The sequence below is a fragment of the Sinocyclocheilus anshuiensis genome, unplaced genomic scaffold (genome assembly GCF_001515605.1).
Source record: "Sinocyclocheilus anshuiensis isolate Anshui unplaced genomic scaffold, SAMN03320099.WGS_v1.1 scaffold613, whole genome shotgun sequence".
Lineage (NCBI taxonomy): Eukaryota > Metazoa > Chordata > Actinopteri > Cypriniformes > Cyprinidae > Sinocyclocheilus > Sinocyclocheilus anshuiensis.
This window is the reverse complement of record NW_015536487.1, coordinates 1,033,197-1,047,988: the sequence shown is the minus strand read 5'-3', so window position 1 is coordinate 1,047,988 and position 14,792 is coordinate 1,033,197. Positions and strand designations below refer to the sequence as shown.

Sequence of the window (14,792 nt, the reverse complement as noted above, 5' to 3'; positions counted from 1 at the left end):
ATACAAAATGGATATAATGTCTTTATATCCCTGAGGAACAGAAAGCTCATATTCATGTGCTCCCTTTAGTGTTTGATCGAACCTTACAAAATGCTGCGTACAGCAACAAAACCATCAGGTTCTAGCTAACGTCAAAGTTTTTTGAGTAACATCACGGCTTTTGAGAGTAAAAAAAACATACACAAACAAAACCAAATTAATCCCTGCGGCTCGTGACGATACATTGATGTGTAAAGACACAAAATGATCGGTCTGTGCAAGAAACTGAACAGTATTTATATTGTTTTTTACCTCTGATGCACTGCAATGTCTGAACTGTCTGAACTGTCCTGAGCAGTGTTGCCAACTGCTTTCAATTGAAAGTAGCTAAAACTGGTAGCTAAATGTCACTAGATGACATCACAATGGCAAATTCACTGATCTATATAAAGATGAACGTAGATCAGTGGGCAAGATGAGAACTTAGATAAGGTTTGTCCAAGCAGTTGCTATATTTGTCCCTAAACTTTTTAAAACAGTCTCAAAAGGGGCGGGGAAGTCACTAAATCTTAGATAAGGTTTGTCCAAGCAGTTGCTATATTTGTCCCTAAACTTTTTAAAACAGTCTCAAAAGGGGCGTGGAAGTCACTAAATCTTAGATAAGGTTTGTCCAAGCAGTTGCTATATTTGTCCCTAAACTTTTTAAAACAGTCTCAAAAGGGGCGGGGAAGTCATATTGTAAACTGCTGTTCTACAGTGAGAGGGTGCTCGCTGCAGAGCCAAATGGGGGGAGCTGGAGGTCATTTGGCTCTGCAGTGAGCAGTACTTGCTAAATCTAGCTACAAAGTAGCTAAATTGGCAACACTGGTCCTGAGCGCGTCCTCGACAGCCGGCACGTTAGGAGTCTTTTTCTTCTTCTTGCTTTACGGTGGATCGCAGACTTATAAGTGCATTACCGCCACCTATCTCTCAAATGGACCATTGACACTCTATCTACAATCTTAATTAGGAGTGTCAATGGTCCATTTGAAAGATAGGTGGCGGTAATGCAGAAGAATAATGCATAAAGAAGACGCGTCACGCGCCGGCTGTCGAGGATGCACTCAGGACAGTTCAGACATTGCAGTGCATCTGTTACGTCTCCTTAATAGTTGTTAAGGTTATTGGCGTCCAGAAGTATAGGAAAGTAACACAGTAATAAATGAATAAAAGGAATGATTAAAAAATAAGAGAATCGTTTGTTACCAGAAAATGAATTGTGTGAAGTAATAAACAAACTAGAACACAGAATGAATGGATAAACTTTTAGTTAAAGGTTTTCACCAAACCACCAATTGCTCTACAAAAATTTACAGTGAAAACAGAAGTTCAAATGATAAGAAAACTCATTTACAAATAATATACTCAAACACCAAAATAATCAACTTAAGAGTGAGACAAGAGCGGAGCCTAAATCAAAGAAATTAATAAAACAAAACACCAACTAACTTAAACCAACCTCAATTCTAATCTAATCAAATGAAAAGAAAAGAAATTCTTCAGCATATCAATGCCATACTCTACGCTATCTATCAAAACAAAAATTACAAATGTTAGCTCCCACTCCTAACCTAGTGTTTTTATACAATCTGAAAGGCTACGTGTTGCTTGTGTACGTCACGTGACATATTAACCTTGTCTCAACTCTTGAGTCGGGGAAACGTCCAAAAGAAAACTCTTTGAAGAATACATAGTCAAGTCACAACACAGTCGACAACAACGCAACACTAAGAACAGCAGAATTGGAAAAACGATATAAATACTGTTCAGTTTCTTGCACAGACCGATCGTTTCGTGTCTTTACACATAAATGTATCGTCACGAGCCACAGGGATTAATTTGGTTTTGTTTGTGTATATTTTTTTTACTCTCAAAGCCGTGATTCCCATTCACTTCCATTATAAGACTGACAGACTGCAACGGTTTGAGTTAAAAATCTTCGTTTGTGTTCTACTGAAGAAACAATGTCACCTACATCTTGGATGCCCTGGGGGCAAGCAGATAAACATCACATTTTCATTTTTGGGTGAACTATCCCTTTAATGTAGCATTGGGTACCTGTAACAAGGAAATATAATTCACTAGGTCTGCCCATACTATGCATGACTTTCTCTAATGTCTCTTTTGTGTTTTCCTCTGTCATTTGCATATTATGGATTTAACTGGAAATTCATTTGAATCTGGGCTCAGACAGACCTTTGCTTGATTTGGATGAGAATCCATCTCATATCAAAAAAGCATTGTGCAAAAAAGACTGAAGTTTTTCTTTGTCATAGGTGCTAGGCACTGTAAGTGACTCCTTAAAATACTGAATCTCCACTTTGCCGGACTGCTTGGCGAGCGCAATGCCAGAAAATGTGTTCTGTTTGGCTGGCTCACCAAACACTGCCATGGCTGTCACCCTGTGAAAAATAGTTCGGAAAGAGAGGATTGTAAAAACAGTTAAGTGCCTGAGGTACATGCCTTACCACAGTAATTACATACAGTATCTGACATATTATCTTACTGTATTGCACTAACTGAACTTTTTTCTATCGTATTAAAAAAGATCTAATATTTGATGTATTAGCTTTTTACCGGTCTTTGTGTATATTCTCAGTGACAGCTGGCACATAATCCTTCAGTCAGGTCCCAGATGTGAAGATCAGAGGTAGCATCCAGAACACAGAACACAGCTGGCCGTGTCTGAGACCACTGCACTGACAGAATGGAAGCGCCACTGGAACATCCAGACCATTCCATCAACGGATCTTCTCTCAGGACAGTGCAATCGGACTGTTCCATCACTGCAGCCAACCTAAAGAAAGGAATTAAAAGGGTGAATATAATGTTCCCATTCTAAATTTCAGCTAGAACCTGTAAAGACTGGGAGAAAAAGAACACTTTCATCACTAATAACAGATATCTATGAACACAGAAATACATAATTACACATACAGTAAAAAGCAATAGAAGCTGCTCCTACCAAGAACAAGGGATCCCCGGAAGGACTGAAGTCAAGTGCTGTGACATCCACCAGTCTACAGCTATCAAACTGTGATCTGTAGAACTTTGGAAGAACTTTTAGGCTGTGCCTAGTACCATGTCTAACCAAAACCCTTCAATAATAAAAGAAAATAAGGAAACACTTCAAGAAACATTTTAAGACCAAGATTAAAGACAATTTTCAACAATTTCCTGCAACACCCACCATGTTAGTACCAATGAAGTAATGGTTTGAGTCAGACGGGAGGAACTTTTAACTGAAGGCTCACAGGAGGTCCAAATCCCATTAAAATATCTTGAGAAGGTTTCTCAGTGGTCTGTAGAGAGGAGCTGTGGAGTAGTTTAACTTTACCACCTGGCCTAAGACCTACCAAGGCAGATGCAGCATTATTAAAATGAGACATGTCTAATAGATGTGCATTTCAGCAAGGATGAGTTCAACTCAATTCACAATTCAGCGTTTTTACTTTTACAGATTGTTCAAAGCAGCTTTACAGAAAAAAAGAAAAATCTTACCTAGGTCTGTTTGAGAACCAGAATCATTTCCTTTGGGCAGCTCAACCACAACCTGTCAAAGACAAAATATACAACTTCATCTAAATAATCTCGTTACAAAAACACAGTACTAAATGAAAGAAGGTTTCTGTGAAATAAAGTTGCTGGTGAAATGCAGACATACCCAGAGAGTTAACACTCCATTTTCATCCAGAGATCCTAATTGGAATGACAGTCCCAGAGACTCTTATTTTTTTACTTACTTACTTACTCTTATTTACTCGAATTTTACACAAGGGAACAAGGAATTTCTTTTGGTGGTTTTCAAAATATACACTAGTGTTCAAACTATTGGTGGGTAGTTATTACAAATTTTAAATCTCTTATGTGCAACAGGGTTGCATTTATTTTACATTGTTTTAAAATGTAATTTATTCCTGTGATGGCAGTGTTGACATTTCATTACTCAGTGTCACAGGACCCTTCAGAAATCAATCATATATACTAATCTGTTACTTGATAAAAATAATTCTTCTTATCAATGTTAAAAACGGCTTGTGCTGCTTCTTTAATGAATAAAACTTAAAAAGATTTATTCATTAATCTTTTATAAAACTATAAATGTCTTAGTTTTGATCAAATTAATGAAGATTTTTATTCTTGCTGAATAAAATCTTTCGAAATTTTTTTTGACTGACCCCAACTTTTGAACTTTAGTGTTTTTATTTATTGAAACAGTTTATTTCAAACACATTACCATCTATGTCTGCAGTTAGTGTACTCTTTGAGCTTGTATCAGCAGTCGCCAGTACAGGTTCAATGGACACCACGGGACACCCCTGAAAGCACAGCATCTGCAACCATACGCAAAACACAGGTCAGTTTAGTTTTAACCTGTGACCTGACTCCAAATATCTATACCTAAATACCTAAAGTGAAGTTAGATAAACAGTTTTGCAAATGCTTGTGTTTTTTCTATTATTTATTTAGATGGCACAGCAGCTGAAGCAGTGAGCACTGACTGACCTGTTGAGAAGGTTGGGTAGCGTAGTGTCCACACCTCCTTGCCAACCACCAAGTTCAAGTGAGTACCAGAATGTTCTCTGAGGTCCCATACCACCACTGAGCCTACTTCTGTACCAGCAAACATTAGTGTAACTTTACCAGGACTGAAACAGCAACACCTCACCTGAGAGGGGTAGACAAATAGGAGAAAAAAATTTAGATTTTTATTGGCTGTTATGGGAGAGCAGTTAATTTCAGAAACATCAACAATAAATTTTAATGATGCAAGCATGTTCTCCTCCATACCTCAGATTCATAAAGAAGAATTTTTTGGGGTCTGGATGGTTCCCAGATGTTCCAAACACAGATGATTGTCTCACAGTCAAGCCGTACGGCACTGCTTTTGAAGGAAGGAGGATGAACAGACAGAAGAGTCTGTCTCTGGACGTGAGAGAACTGCAGCAGACTCACCTGCCGACCTGCAGGTAGATGCGCACATATACATGATTGTACATATAGGGTCTGTACCACCTGTGCCACTCACGTCCTGAAAAGTGAATTCAAAACTTTTCAATTGGCCCCTCTCCATGTAAACAAATGGGACATGAGCCAAACTTAAATTACACTTCAAATACATTTTTCCCAAAGATGGTTTCTATCATTTTAGATAGTTCTTATCACACTCATGTATCCATCACTCAATCGCTGCTATTTATCAGTAAATCTAATTTAGAAAATATTACCATGCAGAAAGGGGAGTTTGGTATTGAGTTGAATGCAGCCTTCACTAAAGGACAAGCGCGTCTGTTTGAGAGCGAAGCCTTCTGATTGAATTACTCTCTGCCATATTCTCCTCTATCAGAACAGCCATTACCTGACATACAAATAAATACTTAAATAAATTGTACTTCATCAGATGGTCTATGGACAACTTGATTTAATATGCATTTATTTGTTTATCTATTTCTGAGACAGAACAACACAAGACATGAGCACACTGACCTTTTTGAGTGTTTTTGCATTTTGGTTGAGCTTAATTGTAATGTTTTAATTTTAATATGTTTAAAAAAAATAGTCCTATTAACAGGTAACTATTCTTAACCTGTGCAGCAGAGCGTATAAATGTAGTCAGACATTGAGAATCAGTAGTTATTCTTGAAGTGGATTTATCTGTAGTGTCTTGAGATGCCTTAGATCCTGGTTACATTTCAGAGAATGAAACAGAACACAATACACTGTATTTGTTATTTTTATATTTCCATTTGGTATTCATTACTAATGACAGAGTCAGTGGCTACGTTTACATGCACAATTTTTGGTTCAATCGGAATGAATTCCTTCCGACTGATGAATCTGAATGTAGTGTTTACATGAACGCTAAATAAAGTGATCGGGTTGATGTGCGCGTTTATATGTCACAAGCTTCAAATCGGAATTGATTTTTTTTTTTACATGCGCACACTGCACAAATATAGAGTTTCTCACTGTTTGCACATAATAACCACTCTCCTACACGGTTTTTTAATTTGTTTTTAACAGCAGAATTAATATTTATCCATTTATGGATAAATATACATATAAACCGCTGTGCCGTGCTGCTCATATTTATCACACAAGGACTGGTGGGAGGTTGTCCTGCTCCACTTCACAGTTGCCGAGTGAAAGGAGAGTTTTATAATGACAGGACACGCATTTATACAACACTTTATTCAAAAGTAAGAACCGCTCGTTCTGCGCATTATACGCCATTTTGCTATTTCTGCGTCATTGCACATTGCGCAGTTCTTTCAGTTTCGGGGTTCAATCTGATCCGAGTGTTTACATGCACTCTCAATCGTATTAGAAAGGAATAAATGCCCCTCCCCGTGCCCAAAACGGGTTGCCTGTGGATGAGAATCCAAAACAAGGACTGGTGGGAGGCTGTCCTGCTCCACTTCACAGTTGCCGAGTGAAAGGAGAGTTTTATAATGACAGGACACGCATTTATACAACACTTTATTCAAAAGTAAGAACCGCTCGTTCTGCGCATTATACGCCATTTTGCTATTTCTGCGTCATTGCACATTGCGCAGTTCTTTCAGTTTCGGGGTTCAATCTGATCCGAGTGTTTACATGCACTCTCAATCGTATTAGAAAAGGAATAAACCACCCCCTTCAATCCGATCGAAATTTCAAAAGGTGTTTACATGAAGGTTTTTCAGTCCGATTGAGCCATCAATCCGATTACAAACGGATTATTTGGTTGCATGTAAACATAGCCAGTGCTGAACACAATACCTCCACATGCTGCATTTGCTTCTGGTGGATGTTGTGTCCATTTGTCTGTCAAATCTACTTCTTCTGTTTGTATATCTCTATCAGTGTTGTCTTCATTGCACTGCACATAAGCCTGGAGACACAGTAATCTCATGATAAAAGCCATTTTGCTCATGACATAAGGAAAACACACAAATCTAGTTGACAGAGATGATGTGTAAAAGTGAATTTTGGTAGAAATATGCCTATATTGTTCACGATATGGCCAAATACTTAAAAATATCACCACTGCCGTTTTATAACATGGAAGTACCTACAACTTCCTAGATTTCTAACCTGTTTTGTATTGGCTGTTCCAAAATTCTTGATGTACATGTCATACTCATTGACAGGAGCGAGGTCCAGCAGAGAGAAGGTGATGGAGAAGTCTCAAATCAATCAGACGCAGAAGTTCTTCACTGCGCTTCCTTCAAATCAAATAAATACATATTTTATTAACTAATTAGTCAACAAATTAAATTAATTTTTTTATTTTAAAAAGTATGTTTACTTCTAATAACTTCTAATTAGATCATTATGAAGATGGAGAACTTGCTTCTGTTTCTTGGCTGACCTCTTGCTGCTTTGCTGATACAAAATCAATAATTTTGCCATGAGTTCGACTTCTGTCAGAATGCTTTTCTGTGAAAACAAAACAAAAGCACAGAATTTGCTTTTCCTTTTTATATCAAAGTCCCTTTAAGGCAAGTCATGTCACATCTTTGAAACGCCTCATGGGCATGCAAGTGCAGCTCTTATCTCTTTGAATGGGGAAACATCAAACTCCAAAATTGTTCACCAAGCTTACGATTCAATTTCATATTTGAAATCACCAATGAAATCTGACAACAACTTTCTCATAAAAGTTGTTTATTTTGCTCAAATAGCGTTAAAAAAGCTTATTTTTCAGGCTAGACCAGCCAGTGCACATGCATAGTCCTAAGCGCATTCTCAGAACGCTGACTGTTCCTATAGCAACCGGGACTTCTAACGGCAGCTGCAGTGACGCCCTGACTTTACCGATTAGGGATTGGCTCTTTTGCTCAGAAGGCGGGGCTTCGTTCGATAGAGCGGCCATATTGAGCGTTGCATTTTTCCCCATTCAAAACTATACGAGTGACACGTCTTGGGTATTCTAGTCTTTGTTCATATTCACCAGTAGAATGTGCAAATTAACAAACTTTTGTTTAACTACCTCTCTGGGTGACAGCTGACTCTGTGGTTGTGGGCTTTGATCTTGCAGAGTAGATTCTCTCATTTTCCTCATCAATGGCTCTTTGGATGGCTTCAATCTCTTCTCTTCTCTTGGGACTCAACTCCCTCTTGTCTTCTCTCACTTTTTTGTCATGTTCCTCGTTCTCCTCCTCCTCATTATCATCCTCCTCTTCACCAACATCCTCAAAGTCTTCTTCATAATCCTAAAAGCATCACCAAAAGAACAGCATAATATGGAATAAGAAAGAAGGAATGACAATTTTGATGAAGTTTGTCGGTTATATTCAGCTTCAAAATTCACATCAGATATTAGGGAAATATAAACCCTATATGTGACTCTGGACCACAAAACCAGTCATAAGGTGACCGTGATTTCACCAAGTACAACATGTTCCTGGATCAACATCCTTGTTGATCCTGGAACAACATTCCAATCAACCAATCAGAATTGAGGGATAACTTTTCAGGAAATATCTGTTTTAGGCTTACAATCAGGGTTAGGTGCTTTTACACCCTTGTTAATCAGCTATCATTTCACACTGTTTTTAGGAATAAATTATGGGTAGGGTTAGGTTTAGGGGTAGGGATTGGGTTAAATCTATATTTTTGGACAGTTGTTGATCCAGGATCAACAAAAGATGTGTCTTACTTGGCAAAATCACGGCGGCCCCAGTCATAAGGGTCAATTTTTTGAAATTGAGATTTATACACATGAAAGCTGAATAAATAAGCTTTCCATTGATGTACGGTTTGTTAGGATAGGACAATATTTGGCCGAGATATAACTATTTGAAAATCTGGAATCCGAGGGTGCAAAAAAATCTAAATCTTGAGAAAATCACCTTTAAAGCCGTCCGAATGGAGTTCTTAGCAATGCATATTACTAATCAAAAATTAAGTTTTAATATATTTACAGTAGGAAATTTACAAAATATCTTCATGGAACATGATATTTACTTAATATCCTAATGATTTTTGGCATAAAAGAAAAATCAATAATTTTGACCCATACAATGTATTTTTGGCTATTGCTACAGATATATCCCAGTGACTTAAGACTGGTTTTGTGGTCCAGGGTCACATATAAATATACAAAGATATAAGAATTATATAAGTATATTCTATATATTCTCTGTGCTATCTGTACTCTGCACTAAGTCATGTATGTAATAGAAGCACTAAACTGCTTCCCACCTCAAAATCCTCCTCATAATCATTATGATCATCTTTGCTTGATTGTTTGTCCTCTTCAGTTTCTTCATTCTCCACCTTGAAACACAAAGACATGCAATCATATTAGCCACAATGTGTTTACTCTTTTATTCAAAATTTACAGTAGGGCTAGAAAGCAGAAACAGCTTAAAAAGTACAGATGAACACATGCAATTAAACAATTTTAAATATTAGTTTCTGAGAGAAATGAGTTCTGAGACTCCAAAGGTAAATGCTTTTGTATAGGATGTCACTGAGGTTGATAGGCTGTTCTTGCTTTTTGCGTGTTTATTTTTAACATGCATACTATACCTGCAGAACTTGAAAGGGCTTTGTATTGGTTCAAGTTTGTATTATACATGATCATTTGCTTTACATTTCAAAACGCATTTACTTTTTTAGCACATTTACTTGCATGCTCTGCCATCTTTAAATCAGAGCTGTACGAATCTGTGCTCATAGCTCTGTTCAGTCAGAGAAGAAACAAATAGAGAACGATTCGATTTGGTCTTAAAATGTGCCAGTACTATGCAAGTCTGATCAAGTCAGGTTTTGTTTTCAGTCTGTTTGGACATCAATTTGATGCATATGCAGTACACTAGCAATAGTTAAATGAGGTATAAAAAAGTAGAGTTAACATTAAGTGTTAAATCCATGATATAACAATAGAGAATTTTCATGCAGGATTTGTCTTATCTTAAATCTTAACTTATACAATTTTCACACATGAAGGGATGTTTTTTTTTTTACACAAGAAATCCCTCTGTGATGTTTTGATTAAAAAAAACAACAAAAGAAAAAAATGTATAAATAAATTGTTCCAAATAAGATCAATAACATGCATTAGACAGGTTGAATTTTCATTTCGTGCTGACTTTAACTTATTGTAACTGATCTTTAAACAGAAACCTTACAGGGATCTCTGGATCACTCATTTCAGCTTGAATAGACCTCCATGTTAACTGAGGTATCTTGGTAGGGTCCTGCACACCCACACAAATAGAAAACATATGTAGTGGAGATTTATAACCTCACAAACCTAAAAAAAAGTAAATGGATGTCATGAATCTCATACATTATTTGATCATGTTTATACCTCTGTCTCTATTTATCCTTTCATTCAGGTCATGGCCTGATGAATCTTTATGTTTCCGCTCTCTGTCACTCCTCTTGGAGTCTGAAGCCTCCTTGTGCCTTTTTTCACGCCGTCTATCTCTCTCTTCCCTCTCCCTGGCCTTTTCCCTATCCCTGTCTTTGATGCCGTGGAAATAATAGTTTGACTCTTTCCACTCCTGGTGATGCTGTTCCACTTCTTGAGAGTGACTTGTGTTTGCCACCTATTGAAAGCAACAACTTTAACAAAAAACAGTTCCAGTTATCAGTTCCAATGTAGCTCATTCAAGTCAGTTGACTAGCCAGAATGTTTAAACATTCCTCCATAATATCAGTACAGTCAGAATTACATTATTATTATATTATCAGTTTAATATCTTGCTAATAAATAGCAACAATCTTATGGCTTACATGACTTTCTTTATCCCTTCTTCTCTTCTCTCTATCTTCTCTATCTCTTCTGTTTTCTGAAACAAGAGATTATATACATTTTTTGATTTTCTAAAAAAAATCAAATAGACATGAACCTAAAAAACTTTTCTCTAGGAACAAACGCTAATAATCATACCTTTTTCTTTGTGTCCAGAGTGTTCTTTATCACTGCGTCTCTCTCCTTTCTCCGTCCCTGTTTTTCCTCATATTCATGTCGATTCTGTTCACTTTCTCTTGCTCTGTGTCTCTTTCTTTCTTTCGTTGTCTCTCTCCCTTTCTTCTCCCCTTTCCTTCTATCTGTTTCACTTTTTTGCTCCCTGTCTCTCTCTTTGTCTCTCCCTTTCTTCTTTTTCTCCTTCTCTTCTCTCATCTTTTCTTCTACCCATTTCACTTTTTCGCTCCGTCTCTCTCAGATCTCCTTCTATCTCTATCTTTTTCTCTTTCCATCTCTATCTTTTTCTCTTTCCCTGTTTGTACCTCTGTCCCCCTGATTGTACACATCTATGTCCCTGTCTTTATATCTGTCTTTTTCTCTATCCCTCCGTCTTTCACTGTTTTCCTTCTCACCTCGATTATGTCTTTTTTCTTCTTCATCTCCATCTCTATGCCTGTTCTCTCTCTCTCGTTCTCTCTTTATAACGATCCTCCCTGATGTCTTCCTTCTTGATATCCTGCTGGTTTCTATCCCTGCCTGGGTCTCTGTGTTTACTCCTCTCTTGTGTGCTTTCTCTCTCTCAGTTTTTCTTTCTCTCTCCTTGCATCTTGATCAGGGTCTCGTTGTCTGCAATCCAGAGATTCTCCATCCCTGTATTTCCTGTGCTCCTCTTCTTGTTTGGATCTTCTTTTGCTCTCCTCATTGTGTGCCTGACAGAACAATGACATTTTATGGGTTGTGCTTCTAAACCTTGTCTTTTTTCTTACACACAAACAAACTGCAGATTACCTGAATGTGCACTTTTAAGTCTTCAGACCTCCAAGTATCTTCTTTTGTTATTTTCTTCCCTGAGAGGACAGGGAAAATTGACAGCAAATGTGTTACAACTGTACAGAATGAAGCTCATGACTCGATTACCTTCGCGTCTCTTTATATATGATATGACGATAGTTTTCTCAAAATAAGTAAAATGCTCATGAATGACTCAGCAGTTCTAGAGCTTATGTGTTTGTGTTCATGTACTCATATATTGAGGTGGCAGCTCTGATCCAAACCGTTTGGCGGAGAGCACGCGAGCCGAAGCACTGACAGTCACGACTAACCGATTCATGATTTCTTAGAGATTTAATTATCGAATGGCGAATTCGGAAATAATCGCTTTAGTACATTCGGCAGGCAATTATACAATAATAATATTAAAATAGCGGGCCAAATCGGCTGCCAGGCCACCGGGAATTGTCCCGGTTCTCCCGATGGCCAGTCCGCGCCTTTCCACAGACACGCAGAACGTGCAGGATTCATATATTGTCTTTTCGCGGCTTCAATATTCAAAATATACAAAATTTCGCGGCTTTGATTCAAGTGTACTGACCTACTTTTGATTTATTCGTCCAAAATGTGGCATATTCCGTCCGCGTTAGGCTATAGGAATTCCGTTTTTATTACTGGATTCTACGAACCGGTCTGTGTTTTCTGCATCGCGGAAATTATAGGGCCGTATGTCTCAGAGTAGTCAGTGTAATTTGGGAAAAAAATCAATTAAATCTGTATGTGGATGTGTGTAAATATTCAAATGTAATCCCCTTTGTAATCGTTAACATTTTCATAAGTAACTAATTTAATTACACATTTTTTCTTAGTAACTGTAACTGATTACAGTTACATTTATTTTGTAATTAAATTACGTAACGCCGTTACATGTAACTAGTTACTCCCCAACACTGAACATAACTAACTAAATACTGCTTGCTTACAAGTTGATTCTTTACATACCAAGTGTTCATATAATGAAGTGACAGTTTGCTATTGAAATAAAGAGATTTAACTAAAGTATGTAACATAAACAGTTTTATTTGGCTATCGATGAGTGGCTAATCGTGCTGTTTAGCTGTAACATTTTCAGGGGGGAGGGGGCCATCGCTACACAACAGCTGCTTCAAACGGAATAAGCTTTGCTTTACCTTCACATGGTACATCACTTCAGTGATCTTCTTCTTACTACTCCTTTTCAATCCAACAATCACAAGTTTATGTTGACAGCTTTCACCGCCATACCGCTATACGGCTAAAGCGCACGCGCAGTTTAATACTACTATGGTAACCTGCCAAGCCATGGTAACAACAGACTATTAAATCGAGCAAAGAGCAATCGCTCGACACAAATGTTACTATGGCAACACTGTCGAATTTAGATAATAATCGAAAAAGATGAGTTTAACAATGTGACATAGCACACAATAAAATATGACAGTGCTTGCTTTGTACTATACAGATGCCTATATCTGCAATAATTGCCTACTTGTTAAGATAAATTAGTATATGTTGACGTATATATTATTTTTTAAGTCGTCCTCTTGATCTATCATTAGTAGGATGTTTCCAAAAAAAATGATGGAGTTCCGTTTGTGCCAAAAAGTGTTGACCTTTGTCTATTGCTGAATTAGGAACCATAGATAGATAGATAGAACGATAGATAGATAGAAAGATAGATAGTTGTTGTTTTTTTTGCAATTTTAATCCCGTCTGAATCAGCCACATCTGTGTTTTTGTCACACAACCTCTGTAATAATTCCAGGGCATATTACAGAGGATATTACCTACTGTTTTTCAGCAAACTCAGTGATCCTCTGAGAAAACCAATCCCATCCAAATGCGAATGTCTGTGATTGCTGACAATATTTTTTTCACAACACGTTCACAACACGTTTCCTTGTGTGTTTTATCCAAAAAGCTCTTACTACTGCACGCATTTTTGATATGTTTGCCTCCCGGCAAAGAAATTAAAAAATAAGAAGAAGAAAATCAAAAGCCAGATTACGTAAACTGTTAAGACTGGCTACTGTAATATCAGTGTCAGGTAAGATTACTCACCTTAATTTCTGTACTCAATTAGATAATGTTCATACCTTTATGAAAATTAAACATGGTTTTACTACAAATAAATAAAAAATAAATTAGTTAAACTAAAGTAACCACAAATTAACCATGGTTTTGCTATACTAGCCATAGCTTAACCATGGCATTTGTAGTAAACCTCTGGTTATACTAATGATAATCAATCCGAATGACAAAACAAGCCCAGATGTACAAATCAGACCCTCCCACCTCTGTAATAAACATGGAGATGTTAGTCCCGTCCAAATTGGTACATGAAAATCACAGATGTGACAAAAATCGAAACTCAAACATAATTTAGAAAACTAGCTATGTCCGAATAGGGCTTGTACAGGTGTCAAACTCAGTTCCTGGAGGGCCACAGCCCTGCAGAGTTTAGTTCCAACCCTGCTCCAACACACCTTGTAGATTTCAAATAAGCCTAAATTACTTGATTAGCTGGATCAGCTGTTTAATTACGGTTGAATCTAAACTGTGCAGGGCTGTGGCCCTCCAGGAACTGAATTTGACACCCCTGATCTTAGTGTACTCAAATGTGCTATTTTGGGACATCATGAATATTAACTAAAATGTGCTTTTAACTTACTTTCTCTGTATTAAAAAATTTATTTAGTTACCACTTTTAGTAAGCTACTGAAAGAACCCATCTTTCAAACACTAGTGGGTTCAAGTGTACAGTAATACAAGTGGTAATAAATTTTTTTAATACAGCATGTTAAAAGCATTAAAAGCATGTTAAAGGGGTCTTATGATGTTGCTAAAAAGAACATTATTTTGTGTATTTGGTGTAATGAAATGTGTATATGCGGTCTAAGGTTAAAAAAACACATTATTTTCCACATACTGTACATTATTGTTTCTCCTCTATGCCCCACCTTTCTGAAACGCGTCGATTTTTACAAAGCTCATTGGTCTGAAAAGCGAGGCGTGCTCTGATTGGCCAGCTATCCAGTGTGTGACGGAAATGTTACGC

The 14,792-nt window shown here is 37.3% G+C and overlaps 1 pseudogene; it reads right to left on the bottom strand.

Moving 5' to 3' along the window:
• Nucleotides 1–2,069: 2,069 nt before the first annotated feature.
• On the bottom strand, nt 2,070–13,011 carry LOC107684871 (WD repeat-containing protein 60-like; annotated as a pseudogene).
• Nucleotides 13,012–14,792: the final 1,781 nt, after the last annotated feature.